This window comes from Equus przewalskii, chromosome 5 (genome assembly GCF_037783145.1).
Source record: "Equus przewalskii isolate Varuska chromosome 5, EquPr2, whole genome shotgun sequence".
NCBI classification, from domain to species: Eukaryota; Metazoa; Chordata; class Mammalia; order Perissodactyla; family Equidae; genus Equus; species Equus przewalskii.
This window is the reverse complement of record NC_091835.1, coordinates 42772977-42793092: the sequence shown is the minus strand read 5'-3', so window position 1 is coordinate 42793092 and position 20116 is coordinate 42772977. Positions and strand designations below refer to the sequence as shown.

At 37.8% G+C, this 20116-nt stretch overlaps 1 long non-coding RNA gene across 1 annotated transcript in view; it reads left to right on the top strand.

The window, feature by feature from the left end:
* Positions 1-2547, top strand: part of LOC139083690 (uncharacterized) — a 40565-nt gene extending 38018 nt beyond the window's left edge. The window contains exon 4 of the long non-coding RNA XR_011540602.1: positions 2267-2547. This is a non-coding gene — a long non-coding RNA (uncharacterized lncRNA). The remainder of the gene's footprint in view (positions 1-2266) is intronic.
* Positions 2548-20116: the final 17569 nt, after the last annotated feature.

Genomic DNA, 20116 nt, shown 5'->3' with positions numbered 1-20116 from the left:
TTGTCCATCCAAATTTGCCTTAGAGTTTCACCACAGGCCCTCCAGGGCAGAAACTTAAAGAAGGGAGCACTGAAAATTGCTCTGCTCAGCATTATCTCAAGGGTGGGACAGAGAGAACTTGGCAATATGGCCGAGAGCACCAAACACCTCACCCCTGGGTTGTATTAGGTGGGGGAAAAACACTGAGACAGAACAACACATAGCGATAGCTTTGGAGCCAGGATTCTGATTTTTTAATGATGCTGGGGATGGGCTGTGTACGAACACTTACAAAGAATTCAGGAAAGCTGGAAATCTTGGTCTAATTTGTTAATACAAGAGAACAAGCAGTATAAAACTTATGCTAATTTTAGCAATTTATGAGAATGACTTACCCTTTATAACTAATTACTGCATGCACCATAGCTATTATGCACATTATTAATAGGTGTCAGACTAATTTTATTGTAAGTTTTCTTTGATCCCAGTGCTAAGTCCCATGAATGCATGTGCAGTCTTCTCGTCTGACATTGGCTTCTGCTCACAACTTTCAATAAGTAGCAGAAGCACCACAGGAAACTCAATCTGCTCTTCACAAGATCATATGAACTTGGGAACACCATTGTTTATCTATTTAAAAATGTTCTTGTATTTGAAAATGACATGGATGCACATACCTTATGTTTTCCTGTATTTCACTGAAAAGATCAGGCTTGACCTCCATTTCATTCCTCTAGATCTGTGCTGTCTGCTAGCCAATTGTGGCTATTTAAATTAAACTAATTACATTAATTCCTCAAGTATACTAGTCACATTTCAAGGGGTCAATAGGCACATGTGGATAGTGGCTACCTACTAAACAGTTCACATATAGACCATTTCTATCATTGCAGAAAGTTCTGTCGGGTGGTGCTGCCAGAATCTTGGTGATGGTGAAAGTTGGGTCTGTCTGTCATGGGGTGACTAGATCTGCTGCCTCTGAATTTTCTGCATGGATGTGGGGCCCAGGGAACCTCAGGGGAGGATGTGGGGGAGATAACAGTGAGCGTAGCTGTGACTCATAGGAGTGGACTCTCCCGAGAGAAAGCTGCACTAGCAGGTCAGGGACCCTGGTGGGAAGTGGGGAGGAGGCCTCACAGCAGTGCGGGTCCCATTCTGCACATGAGAGTGGGTTGCTACTCTTTACTGTCGCCTTGTTCAGTGGGAGACAGAGAAGTCACATCCAATCAGCTCAATTTATTGGTCTCACAGTAGCTGGAGGATTGTTCAATAAAAATTTGCAGAGTCAGTGAGGGACACAACAGACACGGCAGATTTTTATAACGTCAACAGCTTTCTTGCATACAGAGCTTTACAGTTAATGCGCCCCTTAATGAATTCTTTCATTTGATGCTCATGACCTTGTAAAGTGAGCAAGAAACCTACTATCCTTTTCTTGCTGATGAGAAAGTCAAGGCTCAGAGAGTTTAAGACGTTTTCTCAGGGTTACCCAGCTAACAAGTAGCAGAATTGTGACTCAAATTCGGGGTTTAGGATTCCAAGTGACATGTTCTATGGCAGTGCACGGCCTCCTGGGGGCCTTTCCAATACGAATATTTCCAGCAGCAGACTGCTGATGTGGTAGGATTCCAGAGTGCCTTTGACTCTTAGGGGATCCCAGGGACCAGTTGATTCAACTCTGATAGGCTTTTTAAGTCGTCGGCCTGATGCGTGGTTTTTATTTTGCACATTTGCCTGAATTCATGCTTTCAGGCTTTCACAGGCAGACTGCCTGGCATTCTGAAGCAGTGGCTTTCACACCGTGTCCCACCAGCCCCAAAAGCTGCACGGAGGGGCCACAGAGGCCGCTGTGGGGGTGGGGCACAGTGGGGAGGCCTTGTGTTTGGGCTCTGGGCTGTTCAGGGCTGATATGCTTTCAACTATTTTTATATATTTGACGTTCCACAAAAAAAATTCACTTGAAAAAAGGGTTCTTTTGCTAACCATTAGAAAAAGAATCACTCTTCTAAAGGGTTTTTGTGGCAGCTTGCTTCCTGCGACAAGAAAGTGGGGCAAGCTGAACTCTCCACCCAGGCATCATCCAGGAACGGGATTCATCTGTAGACCAACACTTTCTTTCTAGTTAGAAAAAACTCGTAGAAGTTCAGAGTCTCCTGTACCATATGGAGCCAGCTCTAAGGTAGGACAGGGGACAGAGGCCACTGTGTTGGGACCAGAGGGCCCACGGTTGTTTGAAGGATCTGCCCTATTGTCTTATTCTGATATTTCGGCCTCGTTCTCTTCTCAGGCAGGATTCCTCTTCGATGCCTGAGTCCACAGCATCTGCCGAATCCTCTCTCTATGGCTTGCCACTTGGTCCTAAGGGCTTGTTGGCCTTCACCAGAAGCAGCTTCCAAATTGCTTCAACCTCAGAGACCAGCAACTCTGGCCTCGTCAGCCTGCCAGATCCTGTTGTTGCTCACCTATTTGCAAAGCAAAGAACTTTCAAGAAGGTCAGAGAATTCCCCGACATCAGTTTTTGGATTCCTTGTTCCTCCCTTGAATGTGAAAACAGTAAAATTGATTAAATAATCCAGGATTTTTACATTATAATTCTGCTCCTGTGTAACATTTACTGTGTAATTAATCTTAAAGCTCTTAATTTTTCATTGATAGATTTGAATGAGCATGATGCCATTGTCAGCACAAAAAGGAGAAATGACGTGTGTCACATGGGAACTGGAAAATAAGATTGACTTGTGACAGTAAAACTCAAAAAATCCACACCTGGTGGATGAGATCAGCCAGCTTTAAAATTTACGTACCTTGAGGAATAATCAAGAAATAGTGCCTAGTGCTTCCTGAGTGGCAACACCATAGTATATAGAGCAAGATGACTAGGGTATGGTCTCAGGAAGGTGAAAGGGTAGCATGATGTTTGAAAGACTAACCCAAACCATTCCAGAAAACAGATGAATTGAATCATCTTCTACAGTAATAACAAGGTCAAAACACTGACGTGACCAATTGTCTGCTGCCTTGTTTGGGCAGATATAACTTTTATGTTGTAATTATATGTGTTGAGAAGGGGACAAAAACCTACAGAGGGATTTTAAATCACCAACACTGTCCAAAGAATCCAGGATCTGGACACTGGCTCTAGGACACAGGAACATTTTGGGGAGAGGCACACTCTCTGTTGGGTAGCAAACGTCATCTAGCTTTCCTAGAGCCTGGGTGAACGCGTTTGACTTTTTGGCTACAGGATATAGAGGAGAAGTTACAGTTCACCTCAATCAATGGGATTTGCTGTGAGATACATGGGAGAGCTGGTAGGTAGTTACATGCAGCACAGTGGAATGACTCTCACAGGAAGGAGGCCTCTCACCTCACTAGTCTTCCAGGTGCATGACTCAGCACTCCGGCTTGGCTTCCTCTTCTACTTGTCTTTGTTCTACATTGCCAAACTACCAATCTCCATTTTCTCTATATTGATGCTTCCATGAAAGCACTTTTTCTTATGTCTTCAGGCTTTTACTTGTTCTCTCTCTTCATGTGTTTCCTATTCAAAATCTCATAGAGAAGCGATCTAACTAAGCTGCTATTCAATACAGGGCCAACTTCTAGACCTCTAGATGGTGACCCATCTCTGCAGGCTCCAGTGGAGCAAAGGATGGAAATCTATCAATAGGGAAAGTTTCAAAAGGCAAACCTTGGAAACGTCTCAGAAGGTTAGTAAAATGGGCAGGCACTAGTGGAATCTGACCAGTACAGTGAGTTATTCCCCCCACCTGTCCTGCCACCTTTGTTCTGATTCACACTCATCAAGTAGCTTAAGTCTTGTTATTTAAATCTACCAGATTCTCTGATACTACCATTTCCTGGCTAGTGGACACAGATACTTTAATCCTTGGGAAGAAGTGCCCCAAATTTAAATTAATAAATTGACATTTTGGTTAATGTGATGGTTAATTTTATGTGTCAACTTGGCTGGGCCTTAGTGCCCAGATATTTGTTCAAGCATTATTCTGGATGCTTCTGTGAGAGTATTTTTGGATGAGATTTACATTTAAATTGGTGGACTTTGAGTGAAGTAGATTGCCCTCATAATGTAGGTGGGCCTCATCCAATCAGTTGAAGGCCTGAATAAAACAAAAGACTGACCTTCCCCAAACAAGGGAGAATTCTGCCAACACACAGCCTTCTGACTTGAACTGCAACATTGGCTTTTCCCTCGGTCTCCAACCTGATGGCCTACCCTGCAGACTGCCTCCATAATCACGTGAGTCAATTTCTTAAAATAAATCTCTCTCTATTTATATACACACCCTATTGGTTCTGTTTCTCTGGACAAACCTGACAGTTTGCAGTTCATGTCAAGTCTCTTGTGAGTTTGTTTAGCACAGCTCAGTTCTCCTGAGTTCATCCTACTCTGGGGGCTCTGAAACTCACATTTCTTGAGTAATTGTCATCTTCAGTTAATATCTTTCATCTTTTTCCTCTTAACCACGTTGATCTCTTTCTGAGACATTCAGTGATTTATTTAATGCTTATTGAAACTTCTTAAGATTCTTAGGTGAAAGTTCCATAGCACTGTAAAGTGAGATTCATAAGAGACTCCAAATAGGTTTTAAAGGACAAATGGACCCTGTGGCTCAGGGTACTAGTCAAAGTTGAACCCAGGGGGTTATATGTTGTACAAGGTGGCAAAAGATCAGATGGACAGAAGACAAGTGTCTCTAAAAGTTTTGGTTATTGTATTCCTTTCCTATTGTTGTTTTTACAAATTACCACAGAGTTAGTGGCTTAAAACAACACACATTTATTGTTTTATGGTTCCAAAGGTCAGAAATCCAAAATGTGTCTTGTGGGTCTAAAATCAAGGTGTCAACACAGCTGCATTCCTTCTAGAGGCTCTAGCGGGGGAATTCCTTTCCTTGCCCTTCCCAGCTTCTAGAGGCTGCCCATCTTCCTTGGCTCATGGCCCCTTTCCAGCTAGCAATTACATCACTGTGACATCTACTTCTATTGTCACATCTCCTCCCCTGACTCTGACCCTCTTGCCTTCCTCTTTCTCTTGTATAGATCTTTGTGATTATATTGGCCCACTCAGATAATATAGAATAATCTCTCTATCTCAAGACCCTTGACTTAATCACATCTGCAAAGTCACTTTTTTTATATAAGGTAACATATTTACAGGCTCTGGAGACTAAAATCTAGACTTGGGTGGGGGGCATTTTTCTGCCTACCACAGTTACATTATTTTCTAATTACATACTTTTAATAGGCATTTAAGGATTATAGTGTGGCAGGACTCTAAAAATTGGAAATAAAGAGAATAAAGTCATTTAGAGTCACATTTTAAAATGAACACGTAATTTACAATAAAGGTATGCAAAATGATCTGAAGAAGATGAGATTACTTGTAGGCAAGCAAGCTTTCACTGTTAGCTCTTTATTGTCTTAATATCATGGGTAGAATTAGTTCAAATTAAAGAAAAAGGAGAATAACATAGGTACGTATCGGCAGTGCTTACCCAAATACTACAAGGGAAAAGGGAGACTCTGGTGCTGGACTTTATTTCAGTTTTCATGGTAGGTATGCCTCTCAAGAGTGAATGACATGGGGCTTCACTCCTTGCATTTCAAGTATGCTAGGCCCCTTGGCAAGTCCATTGCTAGGGTAAGATTGTATGTCAGGATAAAGAATTTGATTGGTGAATTCTAAACTATATTTATAGAATAAGATATTCTGTTTTATGTGATATTGATAAGTGTCCCATAAAGATAAGAGTCAAATTTGTTCTAGAAAAAGCTGCCTATCCAAGCCCTTGGAGATTCACAATGTACAACAGCAGACCAAAGGAAGTACTCAGTTATGAAAGCTGTTTAACTTGGTTTAATCCAGCATTTCTCAAATTTATTTGATTACTGAACCTCCTGTTGTTGTTGAAAGATCTATTAAAATGTCTTACAGCACATAACACATTTTGGGGAATGATGCATTAAAGATTTGATTTATCTACCTCCCCTTGTTTTGAGTCTGTGCTCACAAAACCACCTTTTGATTTCCATGTGGTTGGACCGCAAGAAAAAAGAATGTTTTGATCAAGACAACATGATATTTCTTGCACGGGTGGTGTTATATTTCTCCCTGAAAATTAACACACCAGTCTTTTGATGGCTGCTTTTATCTTGTGTGCCTTTTAGTTAGTGTGAGTTGATCTCTTTGTCACCCAACTTCTATTTACTTTCAAATGCCTGTCTACTCACCAATATCTACAAAAGGAAGGGTAGCCAGAACTTTACTGCTAGAGTGACAGGTGGAAAATAATAATGAGTTCTGGACTGCAAATACTTGTCCTGGTGGCCTGACATCATGAGAGCTGCCTGGACTACTTTGGGAAATGAGTGGAACTTGAAGCTAACCATCAAAATAAAGACCTAAAATCACTACATTTCTGTGTCCTTAGGCAATCACTTCAATTTTTTTCCTATCAACTAACTGATGAATAATACCATCAATCTATTATATGCGGTTACTATGAAGTGTATTTATACTCCTGATCATAAGAAGGTCCTCCGAAGCTTAGAGAGAATATGGGGTTAAGGAGGGCCAAAAAAGATTAAAAATATCGTGTAGTTTCATTTTGAAAATCAACCTGTAACCCAAAGATCTTTTATAAGAGCAAGTTATTGTTAGAACCAGTGGCCTTTCTCTTATTGCACTCGGCTGTAGCTAGACTCTAATACGTATTGTGATTTGTACTAAAATTCTCAGCAGCTCGGAAGAGAAATAAAATTTAGAGGAAGTTCAAATAAGAATAATCAGGTATTGTACTATGAGAGTCAAGGAGAAAGATGAAAGGATATAGAATCATTTAGCCTTTCAAAAATAATAAAATAGAATTGCCATCATAGAAATATATAATGAACTTCTATAATTCATTAAAAATTAATATATTTAAACAGACTAAATTCATGGTAAATAAATTTTTAATAGCCTTGTAGGCTTCATTCTTGCCATCCTTCCTCCTTTGAGTTCTCAATTTACTCAAGCAGAATTTCCCTTTGCAAAGCACTGTGCCTCCAGCTTCTACCTCTCCATCTTCCAATGGTTCTTAATCACCACCTCATGGAAGAAGACCCCAGATTTGCTCTTCTTCTCCTTTTCAGGACCTGACATTTAAGAATTTCCCTTGCCAACAGTTTATCCTGGCCTAGGCTTACAGTTCCTCTGTGTCTAATTCTTTGCTAAACTTTGTCTTAGCTCTCATTCAGTGTAAAAAAGGCCCCTCTGGCCCCCACCCCACCCCCTTTTGGCATTAGAGAGGAGGTTGAGCAGGGAATTCCACAGGCACAATCAGCAGTAAGACCGGGACTCATAGAAAACAATGGAATCCACAAGAGCTGAATTAGATCAAAGAGAAAGCATACTTCCCTAAGAAAAATTTTGTTTATATCTCCTGTCTTTTGTGCATAAAAATGTTTAATTTTAATGTTTTATTAATAAGATTTTTTCCTTTATTTTTATTTTAGAAAGAGTGCAATTAAACACAAGAAAATCTGCATGTGATTTTAATAGCCCCAAATTATAATATAATTATTAAATTTTAATATCAAGTTTCCACAAAATTTTAAAATGTTATAAAGTCAAACGACTCTAAATCAAGAGCCGTTTGGGGCCAAAAATAGAAAAAAGCTGTACTTTTAAATATTTTTTATTAGATTTATTTAGTCTCTCACTGTGCTCTAGACATAGATTGAAACTTAATCTTTGAAAATTCAGTTATTTTAGAATTGCAGCTTTGAAAATGGAACTTATTAATCTCAGAAGTGACTGTATAAGTGGTTTTAAGTGCTCACTATTCTCCTTCCTCGTCTCCAAATAAGAAAAGGACTAGAATATCAAAGGCTCCACTTAATTTCTGAGTGCCCAAGAAAATTTTACGGAGAAAGTTTTTTTCCAAAATCTAAATTTCTAAAAGTCTTACTACTCTTTGCCTCATGAGGAATTAGTACTAACCTTTTTTGCCTTGGTTACGGTTATCAGGCATATATATTAAATTACTTTTGTGCAAGTTTTCTTAAATGTACTATATTTCTGCCTCTTCTTAATCAAAGAAAGCCACTCAATATAGCGTTTGCTTGATAAGTCGATGTCATCCTTATGAAGCTTAATATTTTATATGTTGTTTTATTGATGTCTGCGTGAGTTAGTGAAGCTTACAGGGCTATAGCACTCATAAAATGGCCCCTGGTTAGTGTCTGATTATAGTTGGGAATTTGGCTGTTTCCCCCAATGTTTTTAATTGCTTCTTAGGCATACCCTTATGCCTTTTCCAACACAACCTGTACGCTCCTTATAATTTAAGAAAACCTAACAGTCTTCTAGAGAAAGCAGACAAGCAGCTTATGAGGTCTGTAAGCCTTTACAAAATTGTAGGTCTTAGAGCCCATGGCAGGCTCTGCTTCTTCTGTAGATAAAGTCCATAAGCTTTGCTATAGCTGGTTTTCTGGCAAGGCAGAGATCTTTCTGGTTTCTGGATTAGTGGTTATGGATTAAATATCTGTGGCTGCCAGAAGTCTTCCCACTAATCTATTACCTGCAGTGTGTGGCATTTTCAAACGACGTTAGAATGTATGTATACCGTTGTTGAGAAAACCATATAAATATGGGATTGATAGGCAATAACTAGAATTATTCGGTTGACTCCTGTTTTTTAAGACAATGCTGTGGGTCCAAGCTGTAATTGCTACAGTCAAGTGTGGCTAAACAGGCAAATGTGGAAGGAACTATGCATGTGTGAGATGTGACCCTGGGTTAGCAGGTGTAGCCTACTGTTGTTTAACTATTCACCTGAAGGCTTTCTTCACTTTCCTTACAGTGGCAGCTAGGGCTACTTTGTGTACTGCTGCGATTTCCCAGCAGTGCAAAGCTCTGTTGCATTGCTTGATGCTGCGCTTCGGTATGTTCTTATAGCATTTATCCTGCTCTCCTTGCTTGTGATTTTTCTGACTTCAGCTTTCTTATACAATAGCTCCTCGAGAGTCCTGCTGTCTTCCATTCTCTGCATACACAGATTCCAGAGGAACATCAATATGAGGACCATTTCAATGCTGAGACTGACAATATTCCTTAGGATGCTGGTGAGGGACCTGATTTTAAGTTAACATTCTTAGATCTGGGAGATGGTATTGCTCCCTAACACATAGACATCTATTATGACCCATGCAACATTACATTATAAACATCTGTTTATTGTAAGTTCTATCATTCGAGTGAGGGACTCTAGGATGCCTTGTGCTGCCCCTATAATGTTGTAGGTATTCTATTGTAGATATTGACCAAACTGACAAAACTGCTTCAGAAGCTCTGCGTGGTGTGCACAAAAGATACAGAGGTTTTAGCGAAACAGAAGTTTAGAATGTGTTCTTGCTTATGGACTCTCAGCTTGTAATGCTAGAGTAAGAGAATAATGCTAAGCTAGCTCTAAACTTGGTCTGTCAGGCTCATAAAAGACACAATGGCATTTTTCATGTACTTCTCTACTTCTTTGTCAATAATTCTCGGCAGTAAATGGTTCTTTTAAGCTTATGCCAGTCCATTGCTCTCTCTTGACTCTATAGAGAATTTCATGATAAATCCATGCCAATTGCCAATATCTCCACGGTGTTTGATGATGCTTGTAACTTAGACATTACCCTTCAGCTTGAATCCATTGAAAAGGCTGTACAAAGCAGAGCATTGTACAACTTTGTTTTACTGATGATGTGGAACAAGTTAGACAGGACACTGTCTATTAGTAGGTGACTGAGTAAGTCAACATTGCTGCATAACAAACAATGTAAAAAATCTCAGTTGCTTATAATAAATATTTATTTTCTTATTTATGCACCTATAGGGCAACAGGGTTTCTGCTGGGGTTTGGCTGAACTTGGCTGATCTTAGCTGGGTTTGGCTCCAGGCTGAAGATTGGATGTACATATACTTCACACTTCTTTATTTTAGGACCCATGACTATCCAAGGTGTGCACTTCTGATGATGGATCACAGGAGTGCAAGAATCAAGCCAAGTCATCAGAGTACCTTTAAAACCCATGCTAATATATCGCTGGATAAAGTAAGTCACATGGCCAAGCTCAACATCAATGGGGCAAGGAAATATCCTCTTGCTACTCTAGGGAGAGCTACTACAAAGCCATAATATACAGATATTTGCAGCTATTGTAGTGTGAAGAGGTCAGTGAATCTTCTCTGTAAAACAAGATTGAATACGAAACTGGACAAAATTTTCAACAACCATTTCAGGGCTATGGAAATTGACCAAAGGCAGATAATAATTGAGAAGTATTTATTCTTGAAAAACTGCAAGAATTTTGAGTAAGAACTGTGGAAATATGCAGCATTTTTGTTTGGCACTGCTTCCATGCCTCTCCCAGCCCAGGCTGGTCAGTGAAAGCTGTAGTTTTACCAAGTAGCACTGGTCATCAACACCAGCAGGTTTGCTTCCTGAGTGGGCAGACTCAGTTTGAGGCTGAAGACAACAACCCCATGGCTTTGTCATCTGAAAGTAGGAGACTCAGTAGGAAACAAAGGGGGAAAATCTACAGCTTTGCCGGCCTGAGGCTCTGATTCTATTTGGGGCAATTGGTGGACCAGCTAGTAACTTAATGGGGAGATCTTGGAAGTGAGAGAGTCATAAAAGGTCTCAATAAGCTTTTCATACCTTCCTGGCTGACTGGGACTATGAACTATGCACATGCCCAGAGGAGGCCCAAAAGAATCTGGTGGAAAGTAAAAGCCAAGGCATACTTGAGACCTAGCTGAGCTTTGAATGCATTTATCAATCTATACACATTTTGATTGGCAAAGAGTGAAAGTGTTTTTTGATTTGGGGTGTTTAAGCAAACCCCTGCATAAATCATTAGCTGATCACTAAGCTATTAGTGACACAGGGGTGAGCCCTAATGTGGCAAGTGGAAAAATAATTTTTAAAACACAATTTTGAACCCTGAGTAGAAACATTAGGAGTTGCACACAACGTGGAGACAGATTCTATAGTTTAAGTTCATTCAAGTTACCTTAAAAAAATCCTTTGGGGCTGGCCCCATGGCCAAGTGGTTAAGGTTGTGCTTTCTGCTTCAGCGGCCCAGGATTTTGCCACTTTGGATCCTGGGCACAGACCTAGCACCGCTCAGTAAGCCATACTAAGGCAGCATCCCACATGCCACAGCTAGAAGGACCCACAACTGAAAATATAGAACTATGTACCTGGGGGCTTTGGGGAGAAGAAGGAAAAATAAAATCTTAAAAAAAAATCCTTCAAGGGCTGGCCTAGTAGTTCAGACTGGTGCTCTTTGCTTCAGTGACCTGGGTTAGGTTCCCAGGTGTGGACCAACACCACTCATCAGTGGCCATGCAGTGGCGGTGACCCACATACAAAATAGAGGAAGATTGGCATGGATGTTAGCTCAGGGTGAATCTCCCTCAGCAAGAAGAAGAAGAAAAAAGAACCAAATAGAAATTCTATATTTGAAAAATACAATAACTGAAATGAAAAATTTACTGGCCAGACCAATGAAAAATTTAAGAAGACAGGAGAAACAATCAGTGTACTTGAAGAGAGATCAATAGAAATTATCCAATCTAAAGAAAAAAGAAAAAACAAGATTGAAGAAAAATGACCAAAGATTCAAAGACCTGTAGAACAATTTCAAGCCTATGAAACACTTATAATGGTAGTCCCAGGAGGAGTGGAGAGAGAAAAAGGGGCAAATTTTTTGGAAGAAATAATGACCACAAACTTCCCAAATTTGATGGAAAACCTTAATCTATAGGTCCAAGAAGATCAATGACCACCAAGTAGAATAAACACAAAAAGACCCACACCTGGATCCACGATAATAAAAACATTAAAAAGCCAAGACAAAGACAAAGTTTTGATGCAGCAAGAGAAAAATGACTCATCATGTATGGAGAACAACAATACATTAATGGCTGACTTCTCATAAAAATATGGTATCTAGAAAGCAGTGGAAGAGCATATTCAAAGTGCTAATTAAAAAAAAAGGGCTGTTTACCAAGAATTTTCTATCTAGCAAAACCATCTTTCAAATATCAAGGCAGTAGGGCCAGCTCCATGGCCTAGTGGTTAAGTTCAGTGTGCTCCACTTTGGCAGCCTGGGGTCAGTTCCCAGGTGTGGACCTATACCACTCATCAACAGCCATGCTGTGGTGGTGACCCACATACAAAAATAGAGGAAGTTTGACACAGATGTTAGCTCAGGGCAAATCTTCCACACCAAAAAAAAAAAAAAAAAAAAGAAGAAGAATAAGAAGGAGGCAGAATAAAGTCCTTCCCAGATAAATAAAACAGACCTGCCCTATAAGAAATCCTACAGGCTGTTCTTCAGGCTGAAAGGAAATGAGAACAGATGGTGAGTCAAGGAATGAGGAGCACTGAAAAAGTTAAATATGTGAGTAAATATAAAAGACCATTTATTTATTGTTTTCTCTTTTTTCTCTTAATTTCTTTAAAAACAAAGGCTATTTGAAACAACAATCATATTGCTATATTTTGGGGGAGGGGTTGTCACAGGTATAGATGCAATACGTATGACACTACTAACACTAAAATGAGAGGAGAAAATGGAAATGAGCAAAAATGTGTTTTATTATTATTGTTGTTGTTATTATTATTATCCTGAAGCAGAGTGTGATAAGTTGAAGATGTACATTGTAATCCTTAGACAAACTATTAAGAAAATAATTTTTTAAATAGAGCTAAACCATTTATAGAGAACAGAGCAAGGTGCAACTCTATGCTGTCTATAAGAGACATACTTTATATTCAAAGACACAAATAGTTTGAAAGCAAAAGGACAGAAAAGCAACAGTAACCATTAAAGAACTGGAGTGGCTTTATTAATATACAAAAATAGAATTTAAGACAAAAAATATTACTAAAGACAAAAGGAAACATTTCATAACAATAAAATTTTCAATACATCAGGAAGAAATAACAATTATAAACGTATAAATACCTAACACTAGAAGCCCAGAATACATGTAGCAAAGACAGACATAATTAAAGGATAAATAGACAATTTAATATTGTAGTGATTGAAAATTTCAATATTCCCTTTTCAGTAATTGATAGAAGAACTAGACAGAATATCAGTAAAGACATTCAAGACTTGAATAGCACTAGCAACCAACTTGACATAAATAACATAGAAGGCTCCATTCAACAACAGCAGAATAGACATTCTTTTCAGGTGCACACAGAACCCTCTCCATGATAAACCATATTATAGGACATCAAATGAGTCTTATAGTATGTTTTCTGACTACAACAAAATTAATTAAGAAACCAACAGCAGAAAGTAATTTGAGATTTCCCAAATATTTTGAATTTCACAATATACTTTTGGAAAAATGAGGAGTCAAAGGTGAAATCACACAGTAGATTAGAAAATGTGCTGAACTGAGTGAAAATGGAAACCTAATATATCAAAATTTATGAGATGTAGCTAAAGCAGTGCTTAGAGGGGAACTTATACCTTAAAATGCTTATGTTAGAAAGGAAAGAGATCTAAAATCAATCATCTAAGGTTCCACTTCAAGAAGCTAGATGAAGAAGAGCATATCAAACCTGAAGTAAATAGAAGGAAGGAAATAATAAAGACCAAAGAAGAAATAAGTGAAATAGAAATCAGAAAAACAATAGATTAAATCCATGAAAACCAAAAGTTAGTTCACTTTAAAGATGAACAAAATTGACAAACATTTAGCTAGACAAACAAAGAGAAAAAAAGAGAGAAAGAAAGACAAACTGAGAAAATCTGGATGGAAAGGGAAAACATCTCCACAGACCCTACAGAAATTAAAAAGGTTATAAGGGAATATTATGAGCCATTTTATGTTAACAAATTAAACAACTTGGATGAAATGGTTAAGATCTTTGAAAGATACAACTTACTAAAACTGTCTCAAGGAATGCAAGAAATATGAATAGACCTGAAATGCCTAAAAAGATTGAATTAGTAATTAAAAATCTTCCTACATAGAAAAGCCCAGGCCCAGATGATATCACTTGTAAATTTTATTAAACATTTAGGGAAGACACAATACCAATCTTATACAAATCCTTTCAGGAAAAAAAGGATGAGGGAACGCTTCCCAACTGGTTCTGTGAGGCCAGTATTAGTGTGATAACAAAGCCAGACAAAGATATGACAAGAAAACCATAAATCAATTATTTCTAATGAACATAAATGCAGAAATCCTTAACAAAATATTAGCAAATTGAAACAAGCAACATATACAAAGGATTATATACTATGATGAAGTAGAATTTATCCCAGGAATGCAAGAATGATTTTACGTCCAAAAACCAATGAATATAATATACCATATTAACAGAATGAAGGACAAAAGCTACAAAATTTTCTCAATGGACGCAGATACAAAATCTAATACCCATTTAAATCTAATACCCATTTGATAAAACAGACTCTCAGTGAATTAGGTCTAGAAATGAACTTTCTCTACCTGATAAAGAACATGTATGAAAAATATATAGTTAACATTGTACTTAACTGTGACTAACTGAAAGCGTCTCACAGAGATTAGGAATAAGGCAAGAACATCCACTCTCATCACTTATATTCAACATTTTACTGAATGTTGTAGCCAGTGTGATAGAGCAAGGAAAATAAATTAAAATCTTTATGCTTTTGTATGTAGAAAACCCTAAGATTATATGTTTATATGAATGTATGTATGTGTGTATATATTATAACTAATAAGTGAGTTTAGCAAGGCTGCAAGATAAAAAATCAATACGCTAAAATAAATTTTCTTTATACTAGCAAGGAACCATCAGAAAATAAATTCAAGAAAGGAATTCTAATCACAAAAGTATCAAAAAGAATAAAATTCTTAGGAACAGATACAACAAAAGAAGTGCATGAGCTAATAGTACAAAACATTGCTGAGAGAAATTACAGAAGATCTAAATTCATGGAGAGATATACAATGTTCATAGATTATAAGACTTAATATTATTAAGATGGCAATTCTCCCCAAAATGATCTCTAAATTTAATGCAATTCCTATCAAAATTTCAGAAGGCTTTTTTTTCTTGTAGGATTTGACAGGTTGATCCTAAAGTTTTTATGGAAAATGCAGTGAACTTAGGTTGTCAGCACAGTTTTGTAAAAGAAAAATAAAGTTGAAAACTTACACCAGCTGATTTCAAACTCACTATAAGGCTACAGTATCAGACAGTGTGGTATAAGGTCAAATATATAGATCAATGGAACAGAGTTTAGAAATAATCTCTAACATTTACGGTGAATTGATTTTCAAAAAAAATGCAAATACGATCAGGGAAAGAATACTCTTTTTAACAAATTGTGCTGGGACAATTGGATATTCCTATGCCAAAATTTTTAAAATGAACTTAGTTTACACTGTACACAAAATAATTAACCCAAATCAATCAAAGACCAAAACCTAAGAGTAAGAACTATAAAATTTCTAGAAGAAAAATAAGAGAAAACCTTTGTGATCTTAAGTTAGGAAGAGATTTTTTACATCTGACATAAAAACAATCTATAGGTGGCAAAATAGATAAATTGGACTTTATCAAAATTAAAATGTTTTACTCTTCAAGAGATACCATCAAGAAAATGAAAAGGCAAGCCACAGACTAAGAGAAAATATTTGTAAATCACATATCTGGTGAAAGATCTATTCAGAATGTATAACTCTTACAACTCAGTGATAAGAACACAAACAATCCAATTAAAAAGTGGGCGGAAGATTTGAATAGACATTTCACAAAGACAGGCAAATGACTAATAAATACATGAAAATATGAAAACTTTTGGGAAAGGTATATTAAAACTACAGTGAAATATCGGTAGAATGGCTATTATCAAAAAGTCTGACAGTATCAAGTGTTGACAAGGATGTGGACAAACCGAAATCCTTATACAATGCTCGTGAGAATGTAAAATGTTACATCCACTTTGGAAAAATTTTGGCAGTTTCTTGACAAGTTACACATATACTTACTATACTGCCCAGCATTTCCACTCCTCTGTAACTACTCAGGAGAAATGAAGAGATAGAAATATTTGCATGTGAACATTTATGGCAGAGTTATTTTTAATAGCCAAAATATGTAAACGATCCAATGCTAATCAACTAGGAAATGGATAAGCAAAATGTGGTCTATCCGTACAATGGAATACTAGAAACAAAAAGGTAGTAACATGAATGAATCTCAAAACCATTGTATTTAGCAGAAAAAAGCACAAAAGATTATATTTTGTGTGATTCCATTTATATAAAATTTATGAAAAAGGGGAAACCATAAAGAGATGATTGCCTGGGACTGGGGATAGAAGACGAGATTGATTGCATACAGCATGAGGGAACTTTTTGGAGTAAAAGAAGTGTTCTAAAACTGGATTGTGTTGATGGCTCCATTACTGTATAAACTTACCAAAAATCATTGAGCTATACACTTACAATGGGTAAATGTTATGGTATATAAATTATACTTCAATAAACCTGTTAAAAGCCATATGGCACAGAGAATATAATGTATAAATATATAATAAGGAGGAAATGAAAAAATTGGAACAATAATTCAGTCTACCACAGTTACCAAATACACTTTTTTAAAATAAATAAAATTTGCTGGTGAATTTCTTGGGGCAGTCAAACTTGAATTGCTAGCTTCTACAGCCCATATCTAATATTGGCTTCAACTAGACTCCACCATCCACATCTTTGTGGTTCACCTCTGCACCCCTAGCAACTAGCACAGTGCATATAGCAGGTGCTTAATAAATATTTTTTGAATGACATAAAGTAAGGATGTCTTGAAACTCTATAATTTTTGATATCTACTATATAGCAAAAGCATATTCCATTTTTCAGTAATATCTAAAGTTACATTGCAATTTTAAAATATTCTCCTAAAAATTTTTATTTTGGTTTTGAGATTTGAGTATTCTTGCCAGGAAAAATACATATATAACTCAAATTATCCTAGCTATGGACCACTAACCACGTAAGTATTTAGACCTTTATGAAGTCCTGCAGTTTCTCACCACTCTAAAAGTCTCAGCAGCCCAGGGGATATTTCATGTGTGCTCAAGCGTAGTTCTTCCTGCTAGTATCCTCACTGCCCTTATGGACAGGGTAGTTTCCTTGCTTGTGGCTCTTCTCACTCTCCCAGGTATGGTAGATGGTGCTTCTCCTCAACTGACCCTCTGCTGCACTGTGAGCAAGCACCACCAATCTGTATCATCCAGCAACTGGGCCTGGCACGGTGGCAGCAAGGGAGTGTTGTGTTAGTCTATGCTGCTCCAGCCCTGGGAGTTGGCCATGTCAATTGCACACTGGCTCCTGCACCAAGCTCTTAGCATGACAAGGCTTTGAGGTGTCCCACTGTGGAACCGGAGAAGGTGCCTTCCTACCTTCAGGGTTGCATTGTGTTAGGTGTCCTAAGGCAGTCTTGCTTGGGCCCCAAAAGGTTAGAGTTTGAAGAAAGATTTTGTTTTACTCATAGGCTCCTTTCTCCTTAGGATCCAGACCTGCACCAGGGGAGCAGTGTTGGGAAAAATTTATGTGGTCTCCACCATGCTGTTCTCAGAATCCCAATTCTCCTCTGTCTTGAAAGGTCACTCTTGTCATGCTTGTGTCCTTCCCTGCCACTAAGTTCTTTAGAACCCCATGAAAATAGACTTTTATCAGGCTGCTCCCTCAATTTGACAAACACGTGCAGATATGCCTGAAAACACAGCAATGGATGATGGCTCAATAGTGATCTTTACTACCTTTGGAATCTTACCATCATTATTAAAGAGGGCCTGCCAGGGCACCTGGGATAATGAACATTTGTTTTTTTAACTCTCAGACTTACTGTTTCTTTTTATCTTGTTAAAATTATTTAAATACCAGAAGTTTAAAATATAAAATTATTTTATAAGATATTGTTTACAGTTTTGATAGTGGAAGAGTTTCTTCTCTTTTTCTGGATTGTGGTTGCTCAAGCAAGGTAATGAATAGAACATAAATTGGTAAGTGTTGCAAGAGGTATATTTTGCACCATCACTGTGACTTCTTCAGAAATTCATCTATGGCATCGGTTGAAAGTCTGCTGTGTGGCAGGTGTTAATTGCTTCCCCAAATCTATTATCCTTTTGTTCCTTAGTAACCACATCCTTGCAATGGGCCCAGCTGAAAATTTCATTTCTCAGCCTCACTTGCAGATTGATGTGGCCAATGAGATATAAGCGAAAGTGTTACCTCCCAAGGTGGGTCGTCTGCCCCACCACAAGACATGCCCATAGTCAAGAGGAAGGTGGTAGGAGGGAAAGGGTGTTTTTTTATTACAGCTTGCTAGCAAGAGGGAAGATGACTGAGTAATGTCTCAAAGAACTGTATTACAGAACAAAGACTACAGGCCATTTATATAGGGGGCTGGTCTCTGGGTGGGTCAGACATCTGGTCCCAGTTCCTGATAGTCTTTTGTTTTACTGGATACGCATCAGAGACTGGAGCAACCCCCCATACCCTGATCTTTCAGTTGTCATTGATGATGGCTATCAGCATAGACACTGCCCTGCGGTCATCACATTCCTAAGGAACTCAAAGGAACAAAGTTATCATCTTATTGCAGCTGGGAGAAGCCATAAAATCCACAGAGCCTACAGTTCGCCTGGAGACAGACCCTTACTTACCTAGGCAAAGGAAAGCAAAGATTCAAAAGGGCGGGTGAGTAGGGGTTAGTTAATCAGAAATCATTCAAATTTATAATATAGTTTCTTTTCTATAATATGGCTTCCTTCATGTCAACCTTGCATTGAGCCAGTACCAAAAGATGACTTCCAGGAAGGAGTTCCTTAAAAGCAAGAGGATAAGCATGCTTTCTTCTCTTCCTTCTTCATGGGGATGTGATAGCTGTAATTAATCAGTCATATTAGAACTGTGAATAAGCCTTAAGAATGGAAGGCTTGATTACGAGGGTTGAAGACTTTGAGGGGTCACCGTGGTGGGTCTGGTCTGCCTGCATAGGCCTTCTTTTAGGTTTAAGGGAGAAATGAAGTTCTGTATTGTTTAAGATATTCTTTTTTCTTGGAATACGCAGCCAAGTGTTATTCCTAAAGAAACATCTGCTAAGCACAAGAAGAAGATGAAATGTCCCTGATATCAGAAGAATAAAGCACCTGATTATTGTGTATTGATTCGGAAATGGTTCCCATTATGAAACGACATCTCAAAGGAGCAGCTGTTACAGCATGCAGTTTATCTGAAGCCTTCAAATATTAGTTAAAAATAAATGTTTATGAATCAGAGTCATAAATGGCTCAGAAATGAAGCTGGGCTAAATACCAAACCTCTGAGACTGAAGTCAGAGAGGACAATTGTGTTTCCCATGCTGTGTCTCCTGGGGCCTTTGTTAAGAAGAATGCTAAATAAACCTAAATTCTGATTCACAAAATGGATCCCATATTGCCATATGTCAATTATCTTAATTCTTCTGCCTCTAAGGGAAGGCTATTTATTTGTTAAAAAGTAATATATCCATATAATAAGAAATTCAAACAGTACAACAGGATAGAAGGTATCCTTTAAACTACTAAAATCTCCATCTACTCTGTTTTACAGATGTTTACTAAGAATTTTTTCCAGCTTCATTGAGGTATAATTGACAAAGCTGTAAGATATTTAAAGTGTGCAATGTGATGATTTGATATGCATATATATTGTGAAAGGATTCCTTCCACTGAGTTAAACACATCAATCACCTCACATATATACCTTTGTGTGTGTGTGTGTGTGTGGCGAGAACATTTAAGTTCTAGTCTCTTAGCAAATTTCAATTATACAATATAGTATTATCAACTATAGTCATCATGTTGTACATTAGATTCTCAGACTTTATTCAAAGAATGTTTTTGTGATTACTACAGTGCCTAGTATATTTTGGTCTATTTATTTATTTAAAATTTATGATGATGATAATAAGTATTATTCTAACTAGGTTATTAATTCCCAGAAGATAGGAGCTATGTCTTAAGTTCATAGGCCAAGCCATTGGCCTATAATTACCATAATCGTATATGT